Source organism: Sinohyriopsis cumingii, chromosome 19 (genome assembly GCF_028554795.1).
Source record: "Sinohyriopsis cumingii isolate HCF-2022 chromosome 19, ASM2855479v2, whole genome shotgun sequence".
NCBI classification, from domain to species: Eukaryota; Metazoa; Mollusca; class Bivalvia; order Unionida; family Unionidae; genus Sinohyriopsis; species Sinohyriopsis cumingii.
The window spans coordinates 36,944,200-36,965,386 of record NC_142979.1 but is presented as its reverse complement, the minus strand read 5'-3'; the positions used below and the strand labels follow the sequence as shown (position 1 = coordinate 36,965,386).

At 37.0% G+C, this 21,187-nt stretch overlaps 1 long non-coding RNA gene across 5 annotated transcripts; it reads right to left on the bottom strand.

Annotated features, from left to right (window-relative positions):
* Positions 1-1,007: 1,007 nt before the first annotated feature.
* Positions 1,008-17,798, bottom strand: LOC149775450 (uncharacterized). 5 transcript variants are annotated; one of them, XR_016416532.1, is made up of 7 exons: positions 17,391-17,798; positions 16,760-16,881; positions 3,573-3,662; positions 2,525-2,721; positions 1,863-2,024; positions 1,571-1,672; positions 1,008-1,118 (listed from the first exon to the last, which is right to left on the bottom strand). It is a non-coding gene; the product is annotated as an uncharacterized LOC149775450 (long non-coding RNA). The 5 variants fall into 5 exon arrangements; XR_016416533.1 differs by having other exon boundaries at positions 1,867-2,024; XR_016416531.1 differs by having other exon boundaries at positions 1,877-2,024.
* Between the last annotated feature and the right edge of the window lie 3,389 nt (positions 17,799-21,187).

The following is a 21,187-nucleotide window of genomic DNA, read 5'->3' as shown; positions in this document are numbered from 1 at the left end:
GCAAAATTGGATTGAAATGCAAGAACTGTAGTACGGAATTAGTGTTGGTTCTGGATCGTAGAATGGAATTGTGTGTGTGTGATTGGATTTTTAACGTAGCTTGAATAATTTTTCAGCCATATTGCTACGATGTCTGCAGTGTGGCAGTTTATAGTGATGTATAGCACTGGGGCATCATGCTGCAAACATGTAGTATGATGTTGCACCCAGTCACATTATCCTGACACCAGGCCGATCAGTCCTAACACTAACCTCTTAATGCTGAGCGTCTAGCGAGGTAGCTGTTAATACCATTTTTGTAAGTCTTTGGTATGACTTGGCTGGGGTTTGAACCCATGACCTCCCGCTTCTGAGGCGGACGCTCTAACCACTAGGACACCGGAGTGGTCAGAATGGAATTGTAACAATTACAATGGAAGCAATTTGTATTATGCTTGTTGGGGCATTCCTCACTGATGGCTGTCAGTGACATCATCATGGGAATGTGTAACAGCCACATTTTGTAAGAACAAGGTGTAGTTGGTGAACAATACAGACACTTTTCTGCCATATCCACTGGCATCATCTCATATGATGTTATTTAAAAAAACTTCCTACAACGTACTCACAACATATAAAACCTATATGCAAATCTGATGAAAGCTGCTTGTGTTTCTGAAACACATATTCCATACTGGTGGCAAGAATGTCCAAATCTACATTACAAAAATGAAAACATTACCATCCATCTAGGAGTTGCAAATGTATGAAATCCTCTTGTTGGGTATTTTTACTAACAGGCTTTACAGCTGGGCCTTCCATTAGATTTAAATGTGGCAGGTAAGTTGACAAAGTAGGGTGGGGGGTTGGGGGGACCTACCCCAATGGGGATAATTCATTTTTTTTTTAAAGTAGCATGGTGTAAAGTAAAAGTAGATGGGCTGATAAGGAATCCACTGAATTTACAGACTAAAGGTTCAGACATTTGTTTTTAAGAGAAAAATGAAAGAAGGAAACAATACAACAGATATTTTAATATGACTTTAATGTTTATTTTCTAGATTTAATTAAGATTATGAATCAGAATCAGTCTCCAACTCCACTGTAAAGTTTATCTATTACTTCTTCTGCTCAGGCACCTGCAAATTAAAACAAAATTGTAATGCTTAAATAAAGTCATATCATCTCAGCACTAGTTACATATGCAGAAGTCATGTTAATCAGCATTATAAAAATGTATGAAATTTTCTTCACTGCACTTGTGCTTCCCTTACTATCGTTAAGCCATGATACAAGATAACTTTGCACTTACTTGTCATTTCTGGCAAGTGGATGGTGCAATCAATTTGCACAAAGATGAATTTATTTCATCCAAATATTTCATGTGAATAAAAATTCCAAATGGAGGCACTTGTCCGATCAGACAAGATATATGCATATTGTAGTTAGCTGGACTCTAGCTCTGATAGTCCTGGGCAATAGGATAAGCTGATTTTGTTATCAGTTTAGAAATGCATCCGCTTTGCAAATACTATGCTTTAAAAGACGAAACTGAATCCAATATTGATGAAATAAGAGTCATTTGGATTACCTTGTTTTTTATCATTCTGCGTTGGTTGGGTGCATATTTGAGGGTCTCTGATATGGTCTCTTCCATTCCATTTGCCTTTGCCATTAGTTTTCAAGCAGGCTTCTGCAAGAGTAATGCAATGTTTTAAAATAAGTTTCACAACAAAGGATGCATTGCATTTTTTAAATGCCAGCAATAATCAATGGAATATTTTTAAAACATGTACTTTGAAATGTGTCTCAAGTTACTTTATCAATTCATTTTAAAATCTCTGGCAAGTCACATGAAAAACACAATTTAAATCAAGCCATACTTACTTATCAAAACCTGACATATCACAAGCTCTTGAAATGCTTTTTTCCCTTTACGTTCCGTTGGACTATACTCTGGCCAGTCTTTTTGTTTTAAGCTTTTTCATCATCCTGCAGACACTATCCCCAATTGTAAACCTGCCAAGGGAGCTCAAGTAGCATATCTGAAAATAATAATAATAATAACATTACTATTTTTTGATTTTGATATTATTATTAGTAGTAGTATTTCATGATCGATGTGACAAAATATGCTTGTATATAGTTATTTTTTGCCATGGTTTTGCAAGCAAATTTAATTTCTCTAACTTGAAAAAAATTTGATAACATTAACTATGCAACACAATGTACTAATAGCAATTATAAACCAAATTAACCACCGTGAATCTATTAACTTCATAAATGACATTCGCTCAAGGATTGAATTAAAGTAGCCACATAATATGTAATAGTGTATATGTAGTAAAATACCTGTTACATGTTCATCTCTAAACATGTTTTGGCCTACATCCGTAAGACAAAACAGCCGACCACTACATGTTCACCCCACCCCCAAAAATAATTATACAGGTACTGCAGAACTTGCATAATGCATATTGAGGTTCACAACAGCAAATAAAGGTTATAACAGTTTTTTTAAATAGAAAATAAAGCCCCAATTTACCATCTTCTTGGAGAGTTTGGGATTCTCCTCCAACCTCTGGCAAAGGCCCTCTAGTTCCTCCACTGAATCACATGGCATTGCAAGAATTTCTTCTCTATATTCTGTGTCTGGGCCTTGTGTATGAACTTGGAGGGCCAGCTGCTCCAACAAATTCTCAATATTTGTGTCCAGTTTCATAAGTACATTGAACTGGAAATCTGTAACAGATTTGTGATGAAATTAGTTTTGAAAGATCAAGATCATTATTATAAACTCCTTAAAAAGATCTGAACAGTGAACATGGGTTTAACAATGAAATATATTTATGAAATGAAATACATGGTTTTTGTACAGTTTATATGAAAACTTTTCCCTATAATCCTTTATTTTTTTATTCCCTGGATATGTTGTTTCACTGCTGGTGTCTGTAAAGTCTGCATTCAATGTAGATGGTTTAGGCATCTGACTTACACAAGACAATGGTATACATCAGAAAGAAAAATAAAAAAACCAATGGAATGATGAACAGTCGACACATCAATGAAAAACAATTCATTGTTTATTTGCACAAATAAGTCTTGAACAGTATGTTTTATGACCTATAATTTAATTAATTAACATCTCACAATGTTCTGAAACAACAGTATCTAAGCTACAAGAGCTTGTGCTTTCATGTCATAATCTTCCATTTTGCAAACAAATTTTGATGTTGAATCAATGTATATGACCTTAGCATTGAACACTAACATTCAAAATGTCTACAAGATGACAAGACTATTATCAACTGAAGTGACAACAAACCAATGAGTTTTACGTGCATTGAACATAAGCATTTTTAAATGCTACAAAATGTGTTTTTAGTGTATGGCCACAAATTACCCAACATTTTGTCAAACATAAAACAGTTCTACTACCTTAGATGAGAATTAAATTCATAAATACAGTGTATAATTGACCTACTTGTATTTAGAGAGCTGTAAATGAAATAAGAGATTATATAAAAGTCAACACCTGTAGTATTTGTTTCATTATTCTATAATGTACATTTTTTTCCATCCTCAATACTTACTACTTGCAGAGGAACTGGCAGAGAGAAATCTTTATATTCTCCACTCCAGAGTAGATGGGGATGGTGATGGTGTTGTCCTTCTGGATGCAGCTAAGAGTATAAAGATTATCACTACTCCTTAATTGCAGTAAAAAAGAAACAAAGAAATCAGACTGGATTTTTTGGCATGTAAACAAAATGCATACTGGTTGCAATGACCACTGTATATAAAGCAGTGATACAATATATCACAAAATGCATTCTTTTTTAACAAAACATCTAATCTCATATATACAGCATCATGAGTAAGTAAGTACTCTTAAACACATCTTATTAAACAGACAGAAAAATGATGAAATTTATACATACTTTTGATAAAGAATTTCCAATTGTGGCATGGTATAAAAGCAATTGATAAAAAATAAAAAGAGACCAGATAAACTAAATAGAACATACCAGCAGGATAAGAGGAAATCTTGGAGTCTGCAAAATACTCTCCATTTCAGGAGGTTTTGGATGAGATGGCTGACCAGAAAGGTTTCCACTTGAGATTTTCATCTTTAAATAATCATCCTAGAGTGCACCAAAGTCATGTGAACTTGATCCAATTCCAACATTACTGCTGCTTGAGTGCTTAGATCCAGTATTGCCTTCACTAACTGATGTTATTAATACCTCTCTCTCATCAGCATAATTTCCATCATTTTTCAAAACTCCCATTGTAAAACCTCTGCTGAAGAAACTAACACTACACCATAAGGATTTAAAGAACTACTGCCCGGTTTCTAATCTCCAATTCATATAAAAAATCTTACAAAAGGTTGTTCAATCCCAGCTTGCATCTTGTCTGAATTCAAACAGTCTTTTTAGCAATGTACAATCTGCATATCGCCCTTGCCACAGGACACAAATTGTGTCTGCAAATAGATTACACTCCAGCCCAGTTGATCTATGTTGTGATGTTGCACAGGGGTCTGTTCTTGGACCTGTTCTCTACACTCTATACACTCAGCTGCTCTCAAGTGTCATAGATCATCATCCAGTGTCTCACCAATTGTACACTGATGACACCCAAATATACAAATCTAGCCACCCAACTGAAGTTGATGCTACCATCCAAGGTGTAGAGATGTGCATTTCTGATGTGAAATCATGGATGACTTGTAACAAGCTGCAGATGAATGATGATAAAACTGAGGCCATTCTGATTACAACACAAAGACTTTCTCATTCACATCCTTTACCTCACACAATAAATATCAGCAACACCAACATTAAATTCACACAATCAGTACAAAACCTAGGTGTTACTCTGGACAGTACTCTCACATTGCACCAACATGTCATGAACATATGCAAGGTTGCATATCTTGAGCTGAGACGCATCAGCTCCATTCTCAGATATCTTTCAGTTGATGCCACTAAAACACTTGTGTGTTCATTACTACTTTCAAGACTGGACTATGGTAACTCAATTCTGTCTGGTTCATCTTAATATCTACTGCAGAGACTTCAAAAAGTTCAAAACATAGCTGCTTGGATCATACTTAGAGTACCACAATCAGAGCACACCTCCCCGCTGCTCTGTACCCAACACTGGCTATCCATTCGATCCAGAATCAAACACAACATTAGTTCTCTGTGCTACGTTTCACTGACAGACTCTAGTCCAACATACCTATCCGACCTCACCTATGTGTACACACAAGCAAGATACTTACACTCCTCTTCCGACAATCATATACTCATTATTCTCACTATGAAAACAAAGTCACATGGACAGCATTCTTTTGCATACCAGGGCCCAGCAACATGGAATGAATTGCCCACTGAACTTAGACACAAAGACTCAGTGATCCCATTCAAGAGTGCTCTCAAAACTACTTATTCTGACTACAAAAACAAACTTAATGACTTAATAATGTTAACTACCTTAAATATTCTCAGCATGTTTTTTATGTTTTCTAATTTCATGGTGTTTGTTTTTGTAATCATATCATTGTGTATGTTTTTATGTTGTCTAATGTTGCAAAGCGCTTAGAGCTTCTAAAGATTAGGCGCTATACAAAGTCCTCATTATTATTATTATTATATTTAGCTTGGATGAATATTTTTTAAATCAGTGGCCATAACTAAAAAATGGGATTTTGTTTTATGATCATAAAAGTATGTTGGACACCATCCATGATGTACAATGCTGTCTGACATTTCTATGCACCTAAGGTTTCCATCTCAAATATTAAAGCAAAATGCATACCGAATTTGACAGATTGATGAAAATAAAATAAAGCAATGCTTACCATTTGAAAAGAGGCAATTGTCACTAGAATATTCTATTCAAAATGATATTAATTTTGGACACAGGGGATACCACCCCCATGTTTTCCTGACTCGTGATATGTCGGCCTATTCTGTGCACAGCTTTAAAAGATTTAATGTTTATTCATCGAGCTATAGAAATGAAATACATTTACTGCAGACTGTTTCTGTCAGCAGTTAAGTTGAGTAATTAGGTCAGGTTTATAGCTAGTTTACAAAATTCAATGTAGAATGCCAATAAATGACAAGATATATTTTTGCAAACTAAAGTGATCATGAAAAAAGATTAGTAAAGTTTAACATTTTATAAAAAAATAAGTTATTATGTGGAAAAGAAACAACAATGAAATAGGATGCAATGTGTTTACGTCTAGTTTTGGAAGGTACCGTCTCTAAGGTACCGTCATAATTGTACCGTAGTTTAATGGGTGGAAAGGCCATTGAAAGGTAAGGGCAGTGCGGAGACCATCGAGTATGTTCCAGAATAGCTGAATCTTTGTAGATACATAGATCCATTCGTAACTTCAGTCCGCAAGCGAAACACTGTACTTCGTATCCCAATCCTGACTCAGGTCCGAAGTAGACAAATTCTGTTCTAGCTAAAACATACGAAGAAGGTAATCCTTCCCTATCCGTAGGCCATTTTTGAAACGTGTCCAATCGACGGGCACAATCACAATAGTCAGGTAAGAAGACTGGAAAATGGTAGAGTTTGAACTTGGAGTTCTCACTGGATTTCTCACTCGATTCTTGCTGTGGCGAAGTCATCCTTCTGGTGGGTGGCTATCCTCTTACAACCAATGTTTTATACCGACATGTCCATACGGCAAAGTAAAGTGGGTGGGAAGCCGCACTCGCTTCTGCTACACGATTTGATAGACTTTTTCCAAGGGTCGACTGACGATGTGGTGTGTGGGTAAACGTACAATCTTGTTGGGTTGATAGGTGGTCACTTTCTCTAGACTGCAAGGCTTCTTTCAATACGCCAAAGTTGACCACTCGACTGGTACGATAATTCAGAGTAAGTCCTTTCACTTTACACTTCGTGTGCACTTCTCCTTGCTTGTCCCAGTATTCGTAGCCGTAATTTTTGGGACCGCCACTGACGAAACTTAGAATCTTGTCATCGGGGTGCTCGTCTGTCCAGGCTCCTAAACGGTCTCCTTCGATGTCAGGGTGCTGTTGACTCGGGTGATCGATATAAATGCAACTGTCCATGTCAAAGTACAAGACACGTTCCCCTAACAGTTCTAAAGCTTCGCACAATTTTAAGCGAGCATGAGCTGTCATGTAAGCTGCAATGATGACATTTTCAAAGGGGTCATCTTCTACAAAGTTCAGATCTTCTTCGTTTTGTAATTCACCAAGATCAAATCCTCACGAGTGACGTCCACGTGTTTCATGAATTTGGCTTTGTCGTGAATCATCTGAAAGTAGCGGGAAGGTTCGGTCAAATACTCCGTCTTGGGTAAACACGGTCATTGTGCCATTTTACCCCACAAGCAATTTAACATCACTTTGGCAAACGATCGCCTGCCTTCGTTTTTCTCAATGTGATCTAAAGTAATGCCTTCTTGTGCCCAGAATTTCTCTCTGAATGTCTTTTGGTCTTCGGGAGTGTGACACCAAGACAGATAGCCACTGGCTTCTTGCTCAGTTTCAAAAAGGCATCCACGTAGTCTGCGAAAATGCCTTTCTGCGTGGGGTCACCCTTGTGGAATTATTGTGTCTTGGGAAAGTGGCAAATTTCGTACACTTCTAACAGTTGGTATCCCATATTCAGAGCTTTGAACAATTCTACGCTGACCCATGTCCCCGTCAAGGCCCGTTCTTCCTGGGTGTGATGACAAGGTTGATCTTGGTTGCACGTTTCAGCACAAGTACGGCACAAAGGAAACATAAGTTTGCCTTGGCAATGGCGAGGTAAGACGGGATGGTATAGGTTCGTGGGAGGCAAAACTTTGCACTTGATCAAGCCATCGTATTGTCGAATGTTTTTTAGGTCGATGTGTTCGGTGAACAATTGTGGGTGCCCTGCAGGAAAGCAACAATATTTGCACACGTAGGGATACAGTGAACACACGTCCAAGTATTTCATTTCTTCTCCTTTCTCTTCGTCAGCTTGGTACAGCAAACAGGTGGCATTGGTCCTTCCTCCGTACAAACTATCACTTGGGTCCATGAACTGGTAACTTTCCATGAGGCGTTTAAACTCGGGATCGGTGTTCAAACGGTGATTGTATTTGTGTTCCCACATTTCCACCACTTGGTATCCTTCCTGTTCTAACTTTAGGCGTCGCTGACAAATGGCCTGGTACAAGTCTTCCATGGTTCGTTGTAAGAACTGATTTTTAGTGCCGCGGTCACGGTAACAGACGGGACATCCGTGAAATAAGCAACCGTTAAACTCGTACAAGATCTTGGGGTTTTCTAAGTCCCAGCCATCGACCGAATGCATTCCGATGATCTTTTCGCCCTGTCCGTTGCGGGCATGCTGAATCCATTTGTCTTCCTTGTCGCACAAGTAATGCAACCAGCATGGGGCTTTGACCGAGTATTGACGTTTGACATAGTTGGTCGTTTGAGGACTGATGACAGCCACAGTGTTTTCAAGCATGAATCGTTGTCGGTAGACTAAGGAACACGCTTTGGCAATGGTGCAAGCCTCTTTTAAATGATCAACCCCTCCGTGTTCCATGAACAGTTCTCGAAATTTTCCACAGCATCGCCGTAAAATGTCCACGTCGGAACGACGATACTTTAGCATTTCTTCCTGAAAGTCGAAAGGGTCGGAGGCGTGAGCCTGGTACCAAGCGTAGAAAGCTTCTCGTTGTTCGGTACGCATGTTGTCAGGGTCGTAATAGTGAGCCTGAGGCAAATGGGGTAGAACAGCGTGTTGATTGGCTTCTGTATTGAAAAAGTGTGGAAAGTACCCTTTAGCCATTTCTGTCATTCCAAACATTTTAGGCATTCGACTCAAAGGCATGGCTAAGTAGCTCATCGAATCTTTAAACTGCACTTGTCCCACTTGCATGAAAATGATTTTGGCTCCGTTCAAAGTGATTTTAGGACGCTCGATGTCACGTTCCGTATAACATCTCAAAAGAAACTGTCCATCGTATCCGGAGAAATTGTGAGCCATCACCGTGGCATGGTGATGACATTCTCCATAATAATGTTCGATGTCCTCTTGGCTCCACGTCTTGTCGATGGGGTCTAAGACCCATTGTGTGAAATCGGCTAGTGTGTTCGGTCCTTGAAAGATTTTTTCACGCCCTCCAGGAATCTTACTGCAGTGAGGGCAATAACTCAAGATAGGTTCTTGAATCACTTCTCGCACGCTCGATGAGCCACGCAGAAATTAGGAATGTGAATACCGGTCTCTTGCATGCATTCGAAATCGAAAAAGATGAAATTGCCTTTCTTCTTCTTGTGACCATCCTCTTTCTCTGGTTGGGATTGGTATTTTTGCATGTAGCATTGGTGTTCCAAGTCCACGATGCAGTGACAAATGTGACATTTTTTCTTTCCTGAACATACGTGTGCCTTGGTACTGTTGATACATAGACCTTGTCCACACATTGGGCACAATCTCAGGAGTTGACAAGCACATTTCTTCTGTGAACCTTGCATCTTCAGATGTTGTTGGTAACAGGCAGGGCTAACAAATGTGCGCAGACAAGCAGGACAATGCACTGGTTCTTGCCCTTCGCTCAGACAGGGTTGAGAGGCCAAACATCCTGAGCATTTCGATCCACAATGTTTGTGTTGCTCTCGATTATTATAACCATCATAAGTCACATTTCTCACAGTAATATTTGTATCCCAGGAATCCAGTGATAGTGGTAATGGTATCGAAATGGTCATCGTGATGATAGAGGTGAATGTATTTTCCATCCTTAAAGTTTTTCCCTCGAAACAACAGAGACCCGCGCACTTCTTGAGGGTGCACTTTCAAGGTGTATCGTGGAGCTAGGGCATCTTGCAATTTTTGCATCTCAGGAATGCCACAGGATGTGTCTTTGGACAGGCATGCTTGTTGTAACAGAAGTTCTGCTTCATTTCGTTGTTTGGCTCGGTTCGATTTTCGAATGTTCTCCCAGGCTCTTTTCCATTCTACCGTGTCGTTCTTGTCGGCATAGGTTCATCCCACCACGATGGCTCGGGCTAAACACATGTGGTCTTGAAAATTGTTAATTTGGACAAGACTTGTTTTGGTAATGCGAAGGTTGTTGACCAATAAGGTCTTTCTGCATTGTCCGGTCCCTTGAGGAGGAGAGACGTGGGTCATGTCCAGTGTGGCTTTTCCATCGGTGATGTCAAACTGGTCATTAGATTGTTGCACGTGTTGAATCTTGTCCATGACTTTGGAAGTGGTCAATTCTGCAGGGCTGCTAAACTCGATCCAAACAGGGGATTTCAAGCCGTCATGTTGTATGGAAAGTCTCAAGCGATCATCTTCTTTGGGTTGACATTGTCGCTTGAGTGTGGTGAGCAAAGAATCCCACATGTCGGTGATGAACCCTTCTGCTTTCTCTAACAGTACTTCAGACTTGAAATCTTTAAACTTCACTGTGTATTTGTAAGCCGTAGTTCTAAATGTTCTAGAGGGACGCTTTTCCGTCTCTCGAATGTCATAGTACTTTTCAGGGTTGACTAAGGGTGGTAAACTTTGTTTAGAGGGTTTGGATTCTGGTTCACTCATGTCCTCTTCAAAATCACTGGCATGAATTTGTGCCAAGACTTCAACCCTGGTACGAGGCGATAGATCACGTTTCTGCCTCTTACTTTCTTCTTCTTTCTTCTCAAATGAATTGGATCATTTCGTCTCGATAGCAAAAGTCAAATGACTAAAGTTTAAACACCATGGACTAATTTATAGTCATAGCAGACCAGCGTATATAAAGGGTATGTGTCTTGTCCTTTCACTATTCATTTCACTCTCAAACTGAGCACAACGATGGAAGAGACTACCAAGATCGAACGTTTCATCAGAGCTTTGCGAGGGGTCATTAGAAAATTCTCTTCAGACCAGCCGAGGGACTACTCTCCTTCCTTTCAAGATAAAAGTCAAGATACTTGCTATATCTGTCAGAAGAAAGGGCATTGGTCTTCAGAGTGTCCAGACCGTCAAAAAAGAAAAAAAAGGGGTTAGAAGAGACAAAAGTCAAGATACCTGTTATTATTGTCAAGAAAAAGGACATTGGTCACCAGACTGCCCAAAAAAGAAACAAGAGGAGTCAGAAGAAGAGAGGGATTCTTCAGAGGAAGAGGAAGAAGAAGAGGAAGAAAACAGACAGGTGAAGAAAATGAAACAGGAGAAGAAAAGAAGGGAAGAAAGTGAGGAGGAAGAGGAGGAAAAGACTATGACGGTGAAGAAATTAAAAAAACAGAGAGTGAACAATGAGACAGAATAAGTCTATGAACTTTTTAAAGTGCTCTGTTGTGAATTGTGAATTGTAAATATTTATAAAAGAATAAATTAATTATAAAAGGTAAGTGTCTTTGGGTTTTGATTTTAAAATAAGAACCTACACTCACGCACACTCATACACAGACAGGTACTATTGGGTAAAATGGTTTTTTTTAGTTATTGGCAATTGAAAGTCTATCTCTTTTCGAGAGACGTGGATGGCCCTGAAAAGGGCCTTTTTTGGTGTAAGGGGTGAGTTTAAACAATCAACTTTAACTGTCTTAAGCCTTTGCCATGGCCAAGGCCTACTTCTGGACTGCGTACTGTTGATGATGATTTCGTTGAAATCACTAAGGGTGGTGCAGTAGGCGTAGTCACAGGGTTGGAGTGTTTAGCTTGGGAAGGTCGTATTCTCTTCGGCCGTAATAAAGAAGTCTGATACATTTGTTTCAGACTTCTTAACTCCACTAAAATGTCTAACAGTACCGTGACCGTTTGATTTTGACACCCTTGTTTCTTTGCTGCTGCTTCTTCTTGTTGTTGGTTTTTTCTTACCTCTTCTTCTTGCTGCTGTTGCTGTAGGAGAAAAGCTTGTTCCGCTTCCTTTTGCTGTTGTATAAATTTCTCCAATTCTTCTTTCTGTCTCTGTCTAAAATTTTCCATGTGCGGTAATGAAGGAGAAGGTGACGAAGGTTCAGGAACAAATTCTTGCAAGGTAAAAAAATCCACAAAATCCCAATTCACCTCTTCTGAAAGTAAGTCTGGGTTCCCTTGGGTAGTCTCCACCATCAGTGCACCCAAACTGATCGTTTTCTGAGTTTCCGTCATGTTGAAAAACTGTCGCTTAGATTGACTGCGCACAGGCGCTAGCGAATCTATATAGACTATGTGACGTCATAGACTGCTCTCTTCGGATTGGATGTGGGCTGACTGAATTTTGTAACGCGTGTTTGGATTGGTCAACAAATTCAATCCGTTTCAATCCTTCCTCCCCCTATAAATAAGTACAGTTCACTGCATTCCTTCACCTGTTACTCAGCACCCCAACATGTGGACCGACGTACAATCTTCAACGCTTGTGTCTTCGATGATGTTCCGGACGGACATATCAATGTATGTCCGATCCAACTGGACAGTTATCCACAGGACAGACACCAGCCTGTGGATGCGAAGAATCTTATGTGGAGCATCAAGGATGCCTCAAAAGAGTCTTAATCTATGGTCCTGCAGTCAGGCGCAGCCTAAGGTCAAGAAGAAGATGTCACAGATGCCCTTTATGTTAAGGGTATATTAACATAAAACCAAAGGCCCTTTTCAGGGCCATTCCTATCTCTCGAAAAGATCTTGACTTTCAATTGCCTACCCCTTTTTTTATTTTTTTGTTTAAAAAAATAATAAAAAAATAGAGACCCCTCCCTGTTTCAATTTTCGCCTGTTCCATTTTCATAGACCCATCAGGTCGGGACCTTATTAAAATAGGGTCCCGACCCTGTTCCATTTCCCCTAGTCCCAAGACAGTCCCACGATTTATTCCCCATGTTCAATTTCCCTTGTCCCTAGAGTGAATAGTTTTTTTTTTTTCTCCCATGTTAAATTCCCCTTGTCTCTAGAATGGATATTTTTTTTTCTCCCATGTTAAATTACATAGTCCCCAGAGTGGATATACCCTTTTTAACATGGAAGTTCCCTAGTCCCTAGACCGTCCCTATTCACTACTACCATTGTCATTACCAGCCTGAAACCCAATTTAATGCCATTTGTATAAATTCATTTCAAATAAATATTATGATATAGTTGAAGTGTAAAGTCAAGCAAGTATTCTGTTTGCAGATTTTACATTTTAGATATTATAGTAAAGTCATATTTTCTCTTGTTTAGTAAACTTTATTGCAACTGGTTCCAAAATAGTAAATCTTATTTAATGTTCATTCACCAGAATAGGTATTAATACAATCCCGAATTAACTGTATGGTACTAAAATATACCCTGATCTTGTGTGAGATTGTAATATACAGAACTATATCTCAAGACAACAATAATATATTGAATTTATATTGTATCAAGACTGTCATGGTTATGAACTCCAACTTTATTCAGGTTTTTTCATAATAAATGATCATCTTGTGCTATGGTTGAAAAGAAATCAAACTTCAGTTTAACTCCATTCTCTCCACATTTGTCAGTTGTTAAGAGGCATACTCATCCTCAGTGTTATAGTAAAATGTAATCTTATTTGGATCAATCTTGGTGGTGTAATATATGAATGGAGAAAGAATATTATCATCTAGATTAAAATATGTTTTATTCAGACTCTACTAAAATTTTTAGTTGGATATGGGTTACGGAGCCTGATGTGTACGAACAAAGCAATGTGTACCATGACCTTTTTAATTTAACATTTTAAACTCCTGCAGAAGAAAGAGATTTTTTAGATCCATTAAACTGTATTAACAAAAACATTTATTCAGTATGATTTTCATTTACTTAGTATTGACAAAACTCATATTTTAAAGTTGTTGTTTTTTTGTGTTTGGTTTGGCCTTTTATGGTAAACCAACACAAGTAAGTTATTTAGTGCCAAGGCACTTTAAGTATAGTGCCTTGCCCAAGGACACACCTATATATTAAAATATGTCTTTTCATACAGCTGGTGATCATTTAGATACAAGTCCAATTGAAAGTAATCAAATTATCAATGCAGGTGTTTTTATTAGTAGTAGTATTGCAAGTATAAGTGTTAGTATTAAGATTTCATATACAGGTATGATAAGTGTATCATAATGTTTAAATGATGCTCCTTGTTACAACATAAAATATGTTCATTGAAACAAATGGTTCACTGGTAAATTGGCAGCAAAGGTCTTCACTGAATTATGCTGCATAAACTATTTTACAATAAAACATATATGATGCATCTCAATTATGATGAATGTGAGGAGGAGGATTAATAATAATGCAATTTAAGTTATCTTCATAACATAAGTTCTAGCAGATGTGTAATTTTTATGTGGTTCATCATCAGTTTGAAACTGGTCTATGATTTCTGGATCTGGACATATCTGGTCCCCTGCTGTTGTGCTGCTATGGTCTTTACAGTTCATTAGGATATCAGTTACACTTGGTTTACATTTAGAACCCCATGGGATGGAATGCCCAGTTTAAAACTGAGAGAATGGTTAATTATCCATAATATAACTCCTGCAGTTATTATTAGGTTTGATATCAAGGTCTTTCTTTAAAAGCTTTTCAACTCAGGTTCTGTTCTACCATACAGATAAATAAAGTCAAATTCAAGGCTTTCAGATTTGTCCAGTTTGTTTCATGTGTTGCGGCAGACAGACTGTATATTGCCACTGTACCATATAAATATGAGTGCTTAGTCTGCTCTCAGTTGCTGTGGTTTGATTAGTTACAAGTGTCATCACATGTGACTAATTATTGACCAATGTAATGAAACTTGTATAATTAGAAGGCTGTATTTAAAAACTCTAAAGATCTTAAATGTGTGCTAGAGGGTAGGGTTAGCAGTTATACTCCCAATTATGTTTGGGATGAGCAAAAGCAGCTGCACAAATTTGAGCTTTTAGTTTGGTTCTGGTAGGGTCAAAGGATGCAGGTACATTTTACATTCATTTTTTACTAGAAATAACTATTTTCAATATTTTTCTGTGACAAGGCAACTAAAAGAATCAGTATGTGCCTTATGCATGAATAAAGTTCACTAGTACTATAACAAATTAGCATACTTTTCATCACCCCTCTACCATCAAGATTTTTTTATATTTACCTCTGTAGCAGACACAAATAAAAGTCGGCAGCTCATTTGCAGACTAAGTTACGCATATGATCTCCAATGCTCATCTAACTGTGACAGGCAGTCACCAACAAGCCAACCTATTTCCATGCCTAACTCAAAGTAAATCTGAACCACATTATAGATTTAGCTTATGTGTAAATTTATAAATGCTTGGCTTGTGATAATTAGGTTCATGCCTTCTACCTTAAAAATTAGAGGGATGTCAAAATACGAAACTATCCAGTGAGACCTATGATGTTACTTTTAATCCCTATGGGATTTGTGACATAAAAAACCCAAATGCTTTATGTATTAAAAGGTGAATCAATGGTTAGTATGCTAGACTCCTGATAAAAATGTTTGTGTTAAAATCCTGTTATCAAGTCAACCAGGTTACCTACTGCAATGTACCCTTGCCTTACTCCAATTCCCTCAGTACTCAGTAAACAACTAGTGTTGCTGTACATAACAAAACCAGTCCATATTGATTTTACATATTTTACTAAATCCTGACAAAAATAATTCTCTAAATAAAGAATGATTAATATGTGATGGTCTCGCATGTAATCAAACTCTTCCAAGCTTTTAATGATATGAACCGATTTATCAATGTTTATCAAATTTGCATGAAAAACTATTTCTTATTTGTCATCAAATATGTTCAATGTTTTGATCATATAAGCATTTCTGCTACATTAGATCAAAATAATCTTTTTGTCAGAAATAGAGCCCTTATAGTATTTGCAAGGTCAACCAATCAGATGCAGAATTTGAGTTTAATATGAATGAATATTTTTTTTACAAAATTGCTCTTTTGCTATATCTTGATGAGATAAATCTATTCACCAAGTCTGATAAAATTAATGAGAAATAGTTTTAAGAGCAGTAGCAAGAATGGCTAGTGAGATGTAGAACCACCACATTATATGCATAGATTTTGCTTATAGCCTCAGACATACAAGCAAATAATTAAACAAGTCAGATCTAAATTGGATCATAAACACTGTTGTGCAAATCATAAGAAACTCTGCCAATCAGATGCAAGGTCACTTCACTACCATACCTTTATCACACTCATAATAAGCATCATTGTGAAACTTGACTATATAAGCCCAATGGCCAAGCATGATCAAACTTGAATCAGCAGTAGTGGTTATAACCTCATGTATTTGTATGCATCTTCACTTCTTCAATCTAGATCTCATTTATATAAGCATGTATTCTAAGTTTAGTAAAAACTGCACTACATGTATAAATATTGCATGCGGTGGTAACATACTCAGATGAAAGATCACCTTATTATTATTAATGGTTAACACTCATCAAACTTCAAGGACAACTTAATGATTTTAGCCTATATTGTGGAAGTATGGCTTTTAGGCTGGTTAAAAAACTCAACTAATCTTATACATGATCACATGTATATACTTGGATTTTGCTCATTATTAGATTTATCCAAGATGTTGATTTAAGCCCAAAACCAAGTTTTATATAAACAAATTGATCAGAACTATGGACTCCAAAGTAGCTAATTTCTTACTGTTGAAAGACACAAGGGGATGTGAAATAAATAAAACACTCTGGACCATTACATAAACCCACTTAGCCTTTTGACCAGTTGAGATAAAATATCAACAATAATGTTAAATAAGATTGATAAATTATGTTTTCTCACATTACCTCTAGCCCTTTTCAACATGGATGGTATTTTTCTTCCACATATGTCAGCTCTTAATTAGTGGCCCTTTCCCATCATGAATGTTGTAAGTGAAACTCTCAGAATTAGGCTTTTTAATTTATATCTGTAGAAGAAAAAAACTATTGGTCTGCATATATCAATGTCACCATTTCTGTATTAGATTAAAATACCATATGTGTGTGTGTGTGTGTGTGTGTGTGTTAATTTTAGAATTTAAGCAAACTTGTCTCCATGTGTTTATTTTAAAACTGATGATGATAACACATAACAGGTTCAATGGATAAAATGTTATTTCTTACTTCTTACAACTGCTCATTATATCTGAATTTACATTCAATGTTTGTTTTAATTAACATATTTGGGATAATGGGCAAATTATTTATTTTGTAGTTTATCATTATATCATTTACCAGTCTTTTATCATTCAAATATGTAAAATATAGTACCATTATACTGACTTCATATTCTATATGATATCCCAGCAATACATATTAAGCAGATAAGGGCAAATAAAAATGTTCAGAATGTAAAATTTACTCCAAGCTCAAAGAAGATCAGCAAAAGATAATATCCAACAAATTACCAAACAAAAAGCGAAGTTAACGCAGTTACCTTTATTATGATGTCTCCAACACCAACGGTACTGTACAGCTACGTCTTCTGAGTTTTACCGTCATCTTGTCTTTCAAACCAGAATTCATTTCTTGAGCTCTTACAAAATGAAGAAACTTTTAAATACTATAATTTAAGCAGCTTCTTTACATGCCATCAGATAAATTATGGCACAGTGTTATGTCTGTCAGCAAAACGCAACTTCACATTTGGACGGCGCGCTGTGTGGGCATCGCCGACACAGCAACTGACATGAATTCTCTATTAGAATACAATGATTCGAAATAAATCCTTCGCAAATCTAACATTCTCGATTTTTCATAGTTCCACTTTTCATTGTTGCATCTGTTTGATTGTACAATTGCTAATGATGTTCAATGAATCAACTTCAATTCATCTGCTGTCTGAAATCCCGGTTCAATTGGTATTTTCTTCCGCGCATGATGCCGTGTAAATAAAAGATACGGTCGACATTCAAAGTGGTTTAGGTTAATTTATTATTTTTCTTTATTAAGGTCATTTGCAGAAAGTGTTTCGCTAGGGTGAGAAAAAAAAATATAACAAAAAGAAAACGCTAATACTGTATATATTTCAATTTGTGATTGATGCTATAAATAAAAAGAATGATAATAAAGCATTTTAGCCCGTGGCTTCGGCACGGCACTCGTTTTTGTGGGTTTTTTAAAATGTTGTTAGTGTTGTTTTGGGGTTGTTTTTTGTGTGTGTACCACACTAAAAAACATACCAGGTATTAGGCCTAACGTAGGAAAAGAAATTATCCTCTATTTATTACTATTCTTACTGTCAAATGACGCAAAAGTGATCAAATTGCTATTAAGATTTTGTTTTGTATAACACTTACCGCTCGTTTTCCTCGAGATAAAGCAGCCACTTCAAAATGATTATAAAATCTGTGACAGATGAAAAACGTGGTTTAAATAATTCGTAATCGCCTGCCTTAAAATACTGTAGGAATTTGCTAATGTATTTCATGGCCCTCGTTTGAATAGATACCAACGATCATGTATATCGACCAAAATTTGTATATTCCTGCCCACAATCATGTATTTTGTATTAAACCGTATATTACACGAGCGCTCTGTGGCAAACTCGGGGGGGGGGGGTCTCTATTATACCCAGAGGCGTAGCTATGATATTTTGCGCCCGGGGACGAACTATAAAATTGGCGCCCCAGCCCCCTCCCCGTTTAATCACATTTTTGAATATTACCCTTGTTTACTTATTATAATGTAACGTTGTAAGCCTCATTTTGGCGCCCCTGTACCTTGGCGCCCGGGGACATGTACTCCCCTTCCCCCCCCCCCACCAGCTACGCCTCTGATTATACCTGCTGTATCAGTTGAGAAATACATTGAACAGATCAGGCCCCAGTACTCTCGCTCTGAAAAACATTAAAATAATTATATGCAGAATATCGGTAGGTCTCCCTCTTGCCGAAAATGTCAGCACCATATATATTTTGCAAGTAATGTAATGGGTATAATAACACACACACACACACACACACACACACACTTTTTTGGGAGTGGGGTGGGGGCAACGGACAGATGCCCCCATTTCCAAAAAAAAATAAAAAGTATTTTATATTTGTGTATTTCCCCCTCAGATGTGTTCTACGTTTTATTAAAACAAACTTTTATATAAAAAATTTAGTTTTTAGAATTTTTGATGGGGTATTTATGTTTCCATAGTGTTATCTAAAGGGTTGTTCGTCCGAGTCTGGTTTCCCTCACCTTGCTCGAAGTTCCTTCCCTTGAAATGTTTTGTAACCTTTGCTATATGTCGCCTAGGTCTCAGTGTTTGATATATGTAATGGTGTTATATTGTGTGTATGCTATATTTTCTTTATGTTTGAGACAGCAAGTATAGATCAAATATCTTTCCCAGTTGTATTTCTTCCTTTATGATGTTATATTGTATCTTTTAATTTGTTTTATGGTTTTCTAATTTTGACGATGGAATGGTGTACTATTTAGATTTTGTTTAAAAAAAATAATTTCCTATTTTATTATTCGAGTGATAATATGTGTCGTTCCTCATAATAGTCTTTAAAGATGTTGATAGGTAGGTTACGCTCGATCCAAGGTTCACTCTTCTTTATTCTCTATGTGTTTTTCCTGGGTCGCGTTAGGCCTCCTTTATTTAGTTTATCTGATTATGCTTTATTGAAAGATCCAAACGTATTTATGAGACCACATTATTCTATAGTGGTCAACCATGCAGTGCGGGAGAAGTTAGTAGGGTTTTAAACTAAGTGTTATACAGTATGTATTTGTGTCTTTATTTTGTCTGTTTATGTTCTACATTGGGTGTTTTCAAAGACTCATGATGGGCCTGTGCACTTCACTGAGCCCTGTGACTTAGCCCCATGATGTCATCTCCATTTACTTCCCCCTTATATTTTCCCTGTATCCCTTCCTATATATGTCTTTAGAATTTTCTTTCAGAGAAAGAAGAAAAAAAATTAAATTACAAAATTCTTTTATTTTTTTCTTTCTTCCTTTCTTCCCTTTTCTCTTTTAAAAAAAAAGTTATATGGGTTTCTTTGAAATATTTGAAATAGAATTTGAAATTTTCTTTGAAATATGGCTGTTGTGGGGTGCGAGGAGGGGGGTATGGGTATGGCATCAGCTCGCAATTGCGCTACGCGACCCTTCGGTCTGTAATACCTATTCCTCCCTCCCCCTCTCTCCCCCAATTCCAACATCAATTGCGTTATATCAACCTGACGGTAAGTATCTATTCGTCGTAAGACGTACTGAGTTCTTGTTGTGGTTAATATTCTTATTTTTACCACGTATCTTATTTAAAAATCTTTATCACCTGTCCACAGGATATCATCGTAGTTACTATATAGTCTATACATTTTAGAACGATTTTGTTTTCGTAGTCTAAATCTATGAATAAAATGTTATTTTTGTTATACTTATATTTTTTGCAAATTTTCATTATTAACTTTATCCTATTATGTTTAGTTTTATCACATTGGACAATCGTATGTAGTTTGGTGAAGTTCGCTGTTTTACATAAAGGGCATTTCGGCATTATCCTCAGCATACGATGTTTGATTGTTTCTTCGCCTGTTAGCCAGGTGTTGTGCAGGTATTTAAAAATTATACTTTGTGTTTTGACAGATCTTATTTTCCCCAATTTTTCCAATTTTTTTCCAATTTACCCCCTCAGTTGTCCTGCTCTACTCTACATTTTATATTTTTGGTTACCTCCTCCCTAATCCAAGCGTGACTTTTACTTATTAAATTTTGCATAAATCTGTTTTGTCTCTATATTTTAAAATTAGTTCTCATATGTTTGCGTGGCACTTCGATTTTGTTATATTAATTTGTTATTTTTGTATATCTCTGGTCGGTTTCTCAAGGTGAAGCCGAACCAGTAGATGTACGGTGCTTCTCACGCTGTAGCCGGGTCTGAGTGCATTTTTTTTTTTAATCTATTGATTATGTTAGTTAATTATAGTAGTAGAGGGCTCGGCAACCCAAAGCCCCCTCTACTTTTGGCCCTATATAATGTCTCTTTTTTTACATGATGCATTTTATGATTCCATATATAATCTATTATTTCGTTGTCTGTTTTGTTTAAAATTGTATTATCCATATCTATGGATTTAATTATGTAGTTAATATTTGAGTATAAATAAGTCTTGGCCACTTGGGCCCGCTCCATGATAGGCAATGGCGCCATGGCCAGATTTTCACATTTTCTCTTATTTTATTGATAATATGTTCATAATTTTCTACAGCTTCTTTTTTTATTACCAA